General features: G+C 40.3%; 1 protein-coding gene across 6 annotated transcripts in view; it reads left to right on the forward strand.

Annotated features, from left to right (window-relative positions):
- The window catches only part of LOC5566950 (cationic trypsin), a 29,672-nt gene that overhangs the window by 933 nt on the left and 14,962 nt on the right, over nt 1–13,777 (forward strand). The gene's annotated exons all lie outside the window — the stretch shown is intronic.

Below are 13,777 nucleotides of genomic sequence, written 5' to 3' on the forward strand. Positions count from 1 at the left end.
TTTGATGCCAATAAAAAATATATAATAACATGAAGCAAAATCGTCTGACTCAACGTACCTACGTGACTCTTGTAATAGACACAAATTTCTTCATTAGTTAAGGTTGTTTTATGTTGTACAACACAATAGTGAGAAAACCTCGCTTGTCTTTTATAGCATCAGCGTGGCGGTTCAGACTTCGGTGAATTGCGCGACAACCGAAAGCTTAATCGTCCGGCTGTCGATCGATTGGTTATTGTTAAAACTAGCTTCTTGCTGTATGCGATAAGCGCAATTTTTCAACATCTCCGTTGCAAAATTATCATGATACAAAAAAGCGGAAGTTTGATTCCAAAAAATCGTTTTTTTTTTCTGAATATTCCAAATAATGCTGTTTCAGCATAAAGCAGCATATTCACTGCATTCTACTTTCTCATGTTTTTGGAAGATACCCTGCTCGAGGTGTGTGGTAATGTCCGAAAAAGATAATTGAAAAAATAGACAGAATTTATAAAGGAATTTCTCAGACAGTACATAGCGGGAAATTTCGTTGGAAAATGAGGGTTAACTTTCAAGGAATTTCGGCATGGCCAAGTTTTCTTTAGATGAATGGCATGAATTTAACCTGGTGCAAAAATGTAACAAAATCGATCATAGTGTTTTATTCCAGCTCTCTTTAATTTCGATTTAACGCGAGCGTAAAATGAACAATTTGGTGTTTTGGCTGACATTAGGCTGAAGATTTTTCCCGTATTTAGTTCTGAATATTATGATTTGGTGAAACTTGTAATTATTGAAATAGTGTTCATTTGCAATTGAAAAAGTGTTGAAATTGAAATGGGGCCAACAGGTTGATATTGTGCCGGAAACTGGAATTCAGGGAAAGCAGGAAAGCTACTAGTACTCCTGGATTAAGTGAAGTGAATCCGTAACATCAATGCGGTCCAGGCATAACAGAATACTTGGTGAGATCTTTCCATTTACCATCCCGTAGTTACATGTGATAAAATACACCCAAATAGTAACGATAATCAGTAATCTTCAAATCGACCAAATGAAATCCTAACTTTTTCCCCTTGGTACTAGAAGGAAAAATTCTTTCGGGAGTAATTTGCCTATGAAAATGTATAGGTACCCCGGATAGAACACTTCATTTCAACACCAAATAAAATGTGGAGATTCTGGGATTTTATAGGATGGGTGACATAACAGGAGAGGGACAATTTATCTTTACGTTTCAGAGAGCGAGTAACGGCGCTTAAGCCTAGGCTGTAAAGCCAGGACATTAGGAAGAAATACCTTTGTCCCATCCCAGGAAAACCACAACAATGGAGTGTGCATTAACTTTCTTAGCAACGCCACTCCCAACGATTTGACCTATCTTCCCCTGAATGAAACAGTTGGTACGGTTGTCCCCGTTTCTTCCTTCGTAAAATTGAAAAATTCTCGTCTATCAAGTTATTCATTCGTGGACAGTGAATCAATTGTCACCCAACACACAGAAACAAAGACATTGTCACCTACTATTCTTGTTGCAACAATTTTATTCCGCAACATAAGTTTATCATCACTTGAACAGAATATGACAAAGATCGATCACCACGTGCGCAGCGATTTTATGGGCTTCGCATTGCAATTTTCGAGAACTTTCTCCGTGTTGGTAAACATTGACACATTATCAAACAACATCCACAAAACAAATTTGGTTTTGTGTTTAAAATAACTGATTATTCGTGAGTTGAAAAGGTTGCAACAATGTTGCGCTCTGTGATTGTCATGACAATTTTGTTTTTGATTGTGTCCTTTTCCGCAACAGTTGCGACAAATGGTTGTGAGCGAGCTTGCTTTGTTGTTTGTTTTTCGTCTATTTTGATGATAATTTGATTCACTGTTCGTGGATAATCTGATCGCCGTGAATTTTGCAATTACCTTCAATCCCAAGTCTGCACAGTAGGCCTGGCCGTTTTAATATTCGTATTATATTTTCGATATGCTGCAAATATTAATGATGACAAGAAAATATTAGAAGATATTCTAGTATTCCCAGGATGCTTTTCTATATTGGCTGTGCAAGCGCTTAGATTAGATTAGATTAGATTAGATTAGCTCTCTTTAATTTCGATTTAATTTTTAAGTGTTTTCGCATGAATAAATTTATTGCTTAATATATTGTTATTTGCTATATTTTACCAAGAAAACTTAATATTTTATTAATTATTTGATTAATTTTTAACAGATTTGTTGCAAAAGTTTTCAAAAAAAACCTTTCAATTTTCTTTGTAGAATTTTAGTTTAAACAAATTCCTCGAAGAATATTTAAGGGTGGCCTCAGAACTATGCAAATCTTTTCGAAATTAGTCAAATGATATTGTGGGACTTGTTCATACATTCAAGGTGAATTCCTCTTGGTGGACATCCATTCCTTCTATACTTTTTATCAGCAAATTGATTCCGGAAATGTTCCCGGATTTACCTGAATATAATCAATAATATCAAGTTTTCCTCGAAATTCCAAAAAATCATTAATTCTGTCAAATCTTATACAGAGATATTTCGCAGAAAGTTCTATTAGATTTTTTCTGTGAATTTCTTCAAAAGAGTTTTCCCAAACCTTTTATTACAAATTCTCCCGCGAAGTTCATCAAAACTCCTTAGGAAATATTTCAAAAATACTTCACAAATTCAAAAATTGTGCTATGTTTTTTCAGTAATTTTGCTTTAAATCCCTGGATTATTCAAGAATTAGAAAGAAAACGGTTTTTGAAATGTCTCTTGCCTTCGAATCTCCAGAGGAAACTTGTTGCTAAATGCTAATTTCGGAAAGAAAAGTTTTCTTGGGGGGTACTTTTGTATCCGAAATAAGCATAGCGGTAAAGGAATCTGTTGGGAAACATGAAGCAAAATCACTGGGAAGGGGAAAAGGTTTATTATGATATTCATAAAGATATTTGTATTGATCTTCCTTAAAACACTTTAAAAAATTTACCAATTATTGCCAGAATCCATATTTTTGGTTTGAATTTGTGTGTGATACGTGGCGGATTTCTAGAAGCTTTTTGGTAGAATTCTAAAAAAAAAAGCATAGATTTCAAGGATAATTTCTAAAGAAGCTTCTAATATACTTTCTTGAGAAACTTCTTAATCCTGTAATTTACTTCTCGAGAAAAGATTATAAATTATCTCTCATTGTACCATTGCTCATCTATTGTTCTACCTGCTTCAACAACGCTTTAGGAAATTTATGAATGAACATTTTATAGAACCTAAAATAAGGTAAATTATAGGAGTTTTTTTTTTAAATTGTAGAATTCTCATCAGAGTGTCGTGTTTCTCATGTATACCTAAATGAGCTAGTGTGCCATGCGATATTTCATATCGCAGCTCACAGATTATGTGAGACACGAGATGCGGATACGTACAAAATATATCTTAGTGAGCGAGTCTCATGAGACTTCTCGTGAGGCTCGTCACATGCGCTTACTAGGAGTACTTTTATGCAGTTATGTCTGCCTAATACAATAACTCCACGGAAGCATACGACTTCGGTCTATACCTATGCTTCTTCGTTGGCCAGCCCAAGTTTTTCGATTCAAATTCTAGAATCTCAACCGCGTTGAACTAATAGAAATATTAGTAGTAGAACGCTAATGGCGCTGTTCTCACAATACTGAATTAGTTTATTATCACCTTTAACTGTATCTTTTCATCGTTTGTTCGCTGTCATGTTGTAGTGGATGACTTTAAAATTTATTTGACACTTTGAGGGCCGGTACTCAAGCTGTCAGCGCGTGGCAAACTAGATGTTGGTAACACGAACAGTAGCGACATTAGCATTCTTAGGTTAATGCTTCTACTGTTGAACCACATCAGTCCTTTGAAACTGCCTACGGGCAGTTTGATCCATAGTTTAATCCCTTTTCCTTGCTTCTGAAACCTTCGCCTGCGAGGCTCAAATGTACTGTCACATTGAGATTTGAGACGGCGCATGAGCCAGTGCAGATGTGATCGTTTGAGCTAGTACATTGCTACATGAGATCTAAAAATATGTGTCTCACCATAGCACGTGCTGAAGCGCGCGATTATTTTTGTGCGCTCATGGCAAGCTGATCTCAAGCTCTTTATATGAAGCGCGTATACATGATGTCTGATTCTTATACGTATGGTTCCTGATTTCTGAAAGTCTATTGAGAATTCCTCAACAAATGTTCAAAGTGATGCAAAAGTTTCCACTAAGATTTAAATTCATTAAAATCTTACATTTTCACGTCAAAATAGTCGATAATAACCCCTTCAGATATGGGGGGTCCGTAGCCTTGAGGTTACGCTTTCGCTTCATAAGCGGAAGGTCATGGATTCAATTCCCAGCCCCTCCAAAAAACCCATCCAGCCATCAGAAGACACCGCACGGAGGACCGTGCTTAGGGGAACACATCCATCCTCCGTCAGTATCAGATGGTGACTGAGACAAACTGACCCATTTCGCAGGCAGCTAGCCTCAAACGACTCAGGAACACGGCAAAACGAACCACCGCAAGAGCAATGGAGTATGGCTTATGGAAATCGATTGGACCAACAGCAGAGCACTCTCCTACCTGCTCGGTGTGAGAGCAAAAGAGCAGAAGAGAGTGAATGCAGATTTAAATATAGATTAGCTAAAAATAGAACTGCATCGGTAAGGAAGATACAGATAAAACTGATTCCGGCACAGTAGTGGCCACGAGCACGGAGTGCCTTAAAAAAAAAAAAAAGTTGGCTTGGAATTTATAGAGGTAGGAAAATGGGCTCTACATCAATATGTGCATCATACAAACTATAATTATTTTACAGGAGTCCTTGAATTTCACCGTTTTCTCAACAGCTGAAAAGTTCGGTGAAATAAATTAACGGAGTACGGTAAATTTTTACAGTATTTTGTAAAATTTCACCGGAATCCGTTAAATTTCGACGGAATTACGGTGTTTTATTTGGCCGAACTGTTCAGCTGTTGAGGTTACGGTGAAATTCACGGATTACGGTAAAATAACTTAAGTGAGTAGTATTATGAAACAACGGAGTTTATACAAAATTTTATCTAAGATTTTAGTTACAAATATTTTCAGCAAAAAATCCATCCGTTTTCACTCCAATTTTAAAAGGCGTAGAAAAGAAAACAAGAATTTTTGTAGTAAATCCTTCAAGGACCATTTAAGCTTTTCTGTGAGGTACATTGTCAACAATTTTCAGACATTATGCGGTGTAATTCTTGAATTTTACGACAAGAATTTAGTTTTTTTTTTCAAATTATATTTAAGCTGCAATTATTAAAATAAAATACCAACAAAGTTCTTTCAAACCTTTCTTTGTACATGCTTCTTTAGAAATCTGATGCCAAGTGATTCGTATAGGAATTTGTATTGTGCTTTGCTTTGATAAAGTGATAATTGGGAAAGTTATGTATCGCACTTCGAAGGTCACCAAGCAGTGGTTCCAAATATGTTTCCATGCAAATGGATCCATACCCAAAGTTCTTCAAATGTACATTTACGCGACAAATTACACTGGTTTTTCTATTCAAATGCAGATTTGCACTTGACTGCATCATTGCCACAATTGATTATAATCGAACAAGCCTATTTCAAGTGGCTGACATACCGTAAATTCGGGTGTAATTGATCAGTAGGGTGAAATTGATCACCGTGTCACTCGATTTTATTTCTTACTAATAGTGCACCAAGTTCATTGCAACCTATAGTAAATGAACGTTGTTTGTCTTAAATAATGTCTAATTGGGTATAGTGAAGTTTTTTGTGACACAGAATGTTTATTTATATGAAAATAATGTTAAATTCTAAAATCAAGTTTGGTGTGAAATTGATAATGATCTTTAAACTTCTAGTTCTAAACAAGGATTCGGACATGGTGTAAACCTGAGAGTTTGTGAGGATGCCAACAATATATCTCCAAAACAGATTTTACTATCAAAACTCTTACCAATTTGCTCGTTTTGTTGAAAAATTCAATTTTCTGCAACAAAGAAGGGAAATCCTTTGGAAATTGCATACATCTAGGCGTTTTTCACAGTATTCTTGAAATTTAATTATTGATTATTTCCATAAATATTGTCTCGTTAAGAATTTGGCAAGCATATTCTGATTCAGGAGGCCCAAATTAAGTATGTAAAGTTGATTTCAAAACTAACAATAATAACATTGACAAGTGATCAATTTCACCCCGAAATGGAATTCCTCGATTTTTAATTTTAGACCAGATTTTTGGCACTAACATCACATTTGCTAAAAAAATTCGGTACATGAGCCTATGAGGTTCACCGTCGTACTTGTTTTCCCGCATTTAGTTGTATGAAATTGATAACATTTTAGAAAGCATACCAAGAAAACAGTGAAAAATGATCAATTTCACCCGAAATTACGGTACTTTTAAAAATGTTTGACAAACAAGTTTTCGTGAAACAAATAAAACAAGCAAACTAGCAACCATGCTTAGAGCACATGCTTTTGCAAAAACGTAAACAATTTTCGTTGGCGCGAAACCGATTCACTGCCTTTTCTTGCCCGCCAACGGCGAAAACAAAGAGTTTGACGTTTCCGCACTTATGAACCCGCCCGCACTTCTGTAGTGCGGGGTCCAATAAGGTGGGAACTGCGCAATAAAACAATCCCTAAAAAATACTGAGATATTCCTGGACTAATTTATTGAACCAAAAATTGAGAGTGGATAAATTTTTAATTGTGATTTATGAAAGAATCCTGAGATTACCATGCGCAAAAAATAAAGTTATTGATAAAACTTGAAAGAATACAAGATGAAACTTCTGGAGAATTTGTTGAGAAGTTTAAAAGAGAATTGCAAGATCTTAGTAAATCTGGTAAAAAATTTCTTTAAAAAAAATCGCTAGTGCGATTTAAAGAAAAAAAAAACTCTGGAAAATGCTTAGATGAATCTTTGGTAAATTTTTCGGAAGAATGTTAGGGAATCAATGACATAATTTCTAGGAAATCTCTGAACAAATTACTCGGGAAATCTTTGAGTATTTTCGCGTTTTTGAAAGAACAGTTGAACGTATTCCGCATGGAATTTTATAGGAATGTTAGAATTGTTTGAACATTTCTTAGTTTAATATTTTCGAGTTTTGAGGGAATGCGAGATGTTGCTCTTTGATTTTAGTTAAAACATAAAAAATAATTATCTGTGAAAACAAACAGATAGATTTTTTTTTATTAAAAAGACACTACACGTTAATGCTTCCAGTGGGCTGCTTGCTTTTTGAAGAAAGCACCACACTAGACAACGGACTAGCATGCAACGCCCAGTGGCACAGTCGGAAAACATTCCTCTCGAAAAGTTTTTGGCCTGAGGCGGGAATCGAACCCACACTCCTTAGCACGATGCGGCTAAATGCCTCGGTGACACTAACCGCACGGCTACGAAGCCCTGAGAAATCATGAAAAACTTTTTCCAAATTGAATTCTTTTTAATTGCTTTCAAAATTCTTGTGAAATACTACGAGCAATCCTTAAAGTAACACCTGGAAGAATTATTTAGTTTTTTTTTTGCAGGAAGTCTGGATAATTTTGCTGTGACTTTTTCAAACAATCCTGTAGAGAAACTTTAGAAGAAACTTCAAAAGCAAAGTTGGAAAAACTGTAGACGAACTCTCTGAAGAATTCGTGAAATGATTCCCAGCTGGTGTTTTTGAAAAAGTTTTTTGTTGAGACTCCTTGATTTTTTGTACTATTTTTTGGATACTTTAACTAGCAATTGGAATTTATATGTACTAAGTACCTAGAGAACCTTCAAGGAGAAATGACTAACAAAATTTCTAATGCATTCTCTGGTAGAATTTTTCAAAAGATTTTTTAAGCAATTCGATAGAGATTCTTCGAGAAATTTTCTGGTGAAATCAGAAAGTTTGGGAATGATTTTCCGTGGAAATCCCAGCACGAACTCAGTGAATACTGGTAAAGAAGTTCTTAGAGAAAGCACTGAAAATGACGAACATTATTCATGAAGAAATTTCGTTCTCAGAGAAATCTCTTCAAAGCACATGGTTGAATACCTGAAAATTCAAGCAAGAAACACAAAGGACATTCCTTGTGAGATTTTTTGCTAGAATTCTTGAAAGATTTTTGACTGGAGTATTAAATGAACGAATCTTTTTCGTAGCAAAAATTAAAATTTATAAATATTACTGATGAGCCGCGAAATGAGACAAAATAACAAATTAATGAAATCAATACAAATCTGTCAAAACTACGAAATTTGTGTAAATCGTGATTTGTGGGACCAACATTACTTCTGTAAAACAAGTATTTGCTAGGCCCCCCTAGGCCCCCTCCAGAAAAAAATCCTAGCTACACCAATGACGAAGCCACACCTCAAATTTTCAAGAGCATAAGACTTGAGAACCAAACAGCGCCCCGCGTTGAAAATTTATCCCATTGGTCACCACCAGCAAGCAAGTAATTTGATTGATTTTCAACGCGAACTGTTGTCAGTGTCTCTAGTCTTGTGCAGTTGAAAATTCGAAGTTTGGCTTCGTTTTATAATCACCTTAACGGATTCAAATATTTTTTTGTCAGTATACTGGCCCACATATCTAGTTTCTAGAAATGGCCGCCAGAGGAACTCGGGAATACTCCTGTAGCCGGAGTTATTGCGGTGGGTCACTGGGTCAAGTCGGGTAGAAAAAGGCGATTTTTGGGACATGCCAAGTTATCTTTATTTATTTCTAATGCCATTAATTTTATTTTGCATATATCATTAAGATCTGATATTCAACATTTAGAGTGTACCAGATGTGGCCACTCAGACTTAATACCCTGAAGAACCGGCTCTACATTTGTTAGGTACTAAACCGTTTCAAATCTCTAAAAGTATAGATCGAACATAATAGTTCACTAAAATGCGTTCCCATAAGCTTGACATAGATGTGAAGATACAAACTGTGCACTTCGACTCCCTACAAATGCAGTTGACATAATTATTCAATTTAATCGACTACCAGAAGGTTTACGCTGATGCGTTTTTTTTTTCTTAAAACTCCTTGATATTGTGGCCACATTATAGCTGATTCTGTAAATTATCTGTGACGTGAAATTTGCCTACCTCCAGGGGCACAGAAGCACAGAACCCTTGTTACCCGACCTGACCCAGTAACCCACCGCAATAACTACGGCCACAGGAACATTTCCGAGATTCTTTTTAGAAACAAGATATGTGTACGAGTATACTGACAAAAAATAATTGAAATCCGTTAAGTATTGACTGAGCGATAAGAATTTTAGTAATTTTTCTTTCTCTCAGGCCTATACGGGTTAAATCAGACTATACAAAAGTTGATCTTTTCTTACGATTTGAAGGTGTGGTTCCTATAATCGCGGTAAATGGCTGGGCATGGCGTACCATTGGTACCTCGCGTACCTGCAGGAATAAAATAGACCCCTTTGTGCGGTCCTTAGCCTCTTGCCCAGCAACTCCTATCCCTACCTCCTCGTGGTACTGGCCGGGGTACGAGTAACCTTGGGGAAGATCGGGTAACCAACCCCCGGTGGGAACTTTGGTCGTATGCTGACAGGGAAGGGGGGGTTTGCTTTTGCAAACCTGGAGCGTCTGTACTCCACGTTAGGAGCGGCTCACAACAGCGTCTGTTCCCCATGTCAGGGGCGGCTGATCATCGCCCGAGTGCCAGAGAAGGACTCTAAGCTAAACTGCGCACTATGGCCCTCCGAACATTTAGGGGGAATGGTCCACCGGAAATCTAGGGGGTTGGTGTCAGGCCCTGCGAGCCAGCCGTAAAAACACATCAGCACAGGAACGTCAACGAGAGAATACGGACCGGAACAATCGGCAAAGACCACAGCGACGAAAATGGACTAGCGATTGGAAACTCGGTACGTGGAACTGCAAATCTCTCAACTTCATTGGAAGTACTCGCATACTCTCCGATGTACTGAAGACCCGCGGTTTCGACATCGTAGCGCTGCAGGAGGTGTGCTGGACAGGAGCATTGGTGCGAACGTTTAGGGGTAATCATACCATCTACCAGAGCTGCGGCAACACACGCGAGCTGGGAACAGCTTTTATAGTGATGGGTGATATGCAAAGGCGCGTGATCGGGTGGTGGCCGATCAATGAACGAATGTGCAAGTTAAGAATCAAAGGCCGATTCTTTAACTTCAGCATAATCAACGTGCATAGCCCACACTCCGGAAGCACTGATGATGACAAGGACGCATTTTACGCGCAGCTCGAACGCGAGTACGACCGCTGCCCAAGCCACGACGTCAAGATCATCATAGGAGATTTGAATGCTCAGGTTGGCCAGGAGGAGGAGTTCAGACCGACGATTGGAAAGTTCAGCGCCCACCGGCTGACGAACGAGAACGGCCTACGACTGATAGATTTTGCCGCCTCCAAGAACATGGCCATTCGTAGCACCTATTTCCAGCACAGCCTCCCGTATCGGTACACCTGGAGATCACCTCAGCAGACAAAATCGCAAATCGACCACGTTTTGATCGATGGACGGCACTTCTCCGACATAACCGACGTCAGAACCTATCGTGGCGCCAACATTGACTCCGACCACTACCTGGTGATGGTGAAACTGCGCCCAAAACTATCCGTCATCAACAATGTACGGTACCGACGCCCGCCCCGGTACAATCTCGAGCGGCTGAAACAACCGGATGTCGCCAATGGGTACGCGCAGCATCTTGAGGCAGCGTTGCCGGATGAGGGCGAGCTCGATAGGGCCCCTCTTGAGGACTGCTGGAGGACAGTCAAAGCAGCCATTAACGACGCTGCCGAAAGCGTTGTCGGATATGTGGAACGGAGCTCAAGAAACGATTGGTTCGACGAGGAGTGCCAGGAGGTTTTAGAGGAGAAGAATGCAGCGCGGGCTGCAATGCTGCAGCATGGTACGCGGCAAAACGTGGAACGATACAGACTGAAGCGGAAACAGCAAACCCGCCTATTCCGGGACAAAAAGCGCCGCCTGGAAGAGGTGGAATGCCAAGAGATGGAGTTGCTGTACCGTTCTCAAGAAACGCGGAAGTTCTATCAGAAGCTCAACACATCCCGCAAAGGCTTCGTGCCGCGAGCTGAGATGTGCCGGGATAAGGATGGGAGCATCTTGACGGACGGACGCGAGGTGATCGAAAGGTGGAAGCAGCACTACGATGAACACCTGAATGGCGCAGAGAACACAGGCACAGAAGGTCAGGACAGCGAAGGCGATGGCTACGTCAGCACAGCGGATAGCGGAAATCAACCAGCTCCCACGATGGGGGAAGTTAAGGATGCCATTCAACAGCTCAAGAACAACAAAGCCGCTGGCAAGGATGGTATCGGAGCCGAACTCATCAAGATGGGCCCGGACAGGTTGGCCGCTTGTCTGCATCGGCTGATAGTCAGAATCTGGGAAACGGAACAGCTACCGGAGGAGTGGAAGCAAGGCGTTATATGCCCTATCTACAAAAAGGGCGACAAACTGGAGTGTGAAAATTATCGTGCAATCACCATCCTAAACGCCGCCTATAAAGTGCTATCCCAGATTCTCTTCCGTCGTCTATCACCTATAGCAAACGAGTTCGTGGGAAGTTATCAAGCAGGTTTCATCGACGGCCGCTCGACAAAGGACCAGATCTTTTCCGTGCGGCAAATCCTCCAGAAATGCCGTGAGTACCAGGTCCCTACGCACCATTTGTTCATCGATTTCAAGGCGGCATACGATAGTATCGACCGCATAGAGCTATGGAAAATCATGGACGAGAACAGCTTTCCCGGGAAGCTCACAAGATTGATCAGAGCAACGATGGACGGTGTGCAAAACTGCGTGAAGATCTCGGGCGAACACTCCAGTTCGTTCGAGTCTCGGCGGGGACTACGACAGGGCGATGGACTTTCGTGCCTGTTGTTCAATATTGCGCTTGAAGGTGTCATGCGGAGAGCCGGACTTAACAGTCGAGGCACGATTTTCACGAGATCCGGACAATTTGTTTGCTTCGCGGACGACATGGATATTATTGGGAGAAAACTTGAAACGGTGGCAGATTTGTTCACCCGCCTGAAACGCGAAGCAACAAGAGTCGGGCTAATGGTGAATGCGTCGAAAACAAAGTACATGCTGGTTGGCGGAACTGAGCGCGACAGGACCCGCCTAGGAAGCAGTGTTACGATAGACGGGGATACCTTCGAGGTGGTGGACGAGTTCGTCTACCTCGGATCCTTGTTGACGGCTGACAACAATGTTAGTCGGGAAATACGAAGGCGCATCATCAGCGGAAGTCGTGCCTACTATGGGCTCCAGAAGAAACTGCGGTCAAGAAAGATCCACCCCCGCATCAAATGCACGATGTACAAAACGCTCATAAGACCGGTAGTCCTCTATGGGCATGAGGCGTGGACTATGCTCGAGGAGGACTTGCAAGCTCTTGGGGTTTTCGAACGCCGAGTGCTAAGGACGATCTTCGGCGGCGTGCAGGAGAACGGCGTGTGGCGGCGAAGGATGAACCACGAGCTCGCTCAACTCTACGGCGAACCCAGTATCGTGAAGGTAGCTAAAGCTGGAAGGATACGCTGGGCAGGGCATGTTGCAAGAATGCCGGACAACAACCCTGTAAAGATGGTGTTCGCCACGAATCCGGTCGGAACAAGAAGGCGTGGGGCGCAGCGAGCTAGGTGGATTGATCAGGTACACCAGGACCTGGAGAGCGTGGGTCACAGTCGAGGATGGAGAGAAGCGGCCATGAACCGAGGGAATTGGCGAAATATTGTTGGCGAGGCTTTATCAAGATAATTGATGTAAAGCCAAATAAGTAAGTAAGTCCTATAATCTTGTCAATTCCAAACAATTAAATGCAAAAAAAAACAAGTACTTAGTGAAGTGAACTTCATTGGCTCATGTACTTTTTTTTATTACAAATGTGATTTTAGTGCTGAAAATCATGTTTAACCTTCGTCGTCGCGCGAATTTTTGCAACGCGAGTAGTCGCGCGTTGTACTTTGGACAACACCCTTGGTTTTGCGAATATCCTAAGAGTCTGACCATTTAGAAAGATGACGTCTTCGGCAAAATTGTTTATTAGCTCGGGCTATCACTATTTTAGTCAAGAAATTCGGGATTTTGCCACTAGGCGGCGTTAGGGAGCATGAAACTTGTGTTTCGCATATCTCAAGATCCTGACCACTTAGAAAGATGGCGTCTTCGGCAAAGTTGTTCGGTAACTCAAAGACTATCATTGTTTGAGCTATTTGATTCGAAATTTAGCCATCAAGCGACGCTAGTGAGCATAAAACATTTGTTTCGCAAATATCTCAGGAGCCTGATCACTTAGAAAGATGGCGTCTTTTATAGAGTAGCTCAAATTCTTTCTTTGTTTAATTCTTAAAGTTCGAGATTTTGTAAAATAATGATAGTTCCTTGTCATGCCTACCTATCTCTAGTGTTTCATTTATTATTCTACCTTATGAATCTGGTACCTTTTACTTGTTTACTTTTACTTGTACCTACATAATTTCTGAGCTATAAATACTAGCTGCTGTAGGCGCAGAGGGGAGACTTCCCGAACTGTGCACTGATTACCATATCATTTAATTTTTTATTTACAGGATATAAAATACCTGAGCTTCTGAACAACTTTGCCGAAGGTGCCTGTCTAAAAAGTCAGTATCCGCAAAACAAAAATGTCATGCTCACTAGCGCCGCCTGGTGGCAAAATATTCTATTTCTTGGCTCAAATAATGATAGCCCTTGAGCTACTTAGCGACTTTGCCGAAGACACTATCTTTCTACGTG

Source organism: Aedes aegypti, chromosome 3, assembly GCF_002204515.2.
Source record: "Aedes aegypti strain LVP_AGWG chromosome 3, AaegL5.0 Primary Assembly, whole genome shotgun sequence".
Taxonomy (NCBI): Eukaryota; Metazoa; Arthropoda; class Insecta; order Diptera; family Culicidae; genus Aedes; species Aedes aegypti.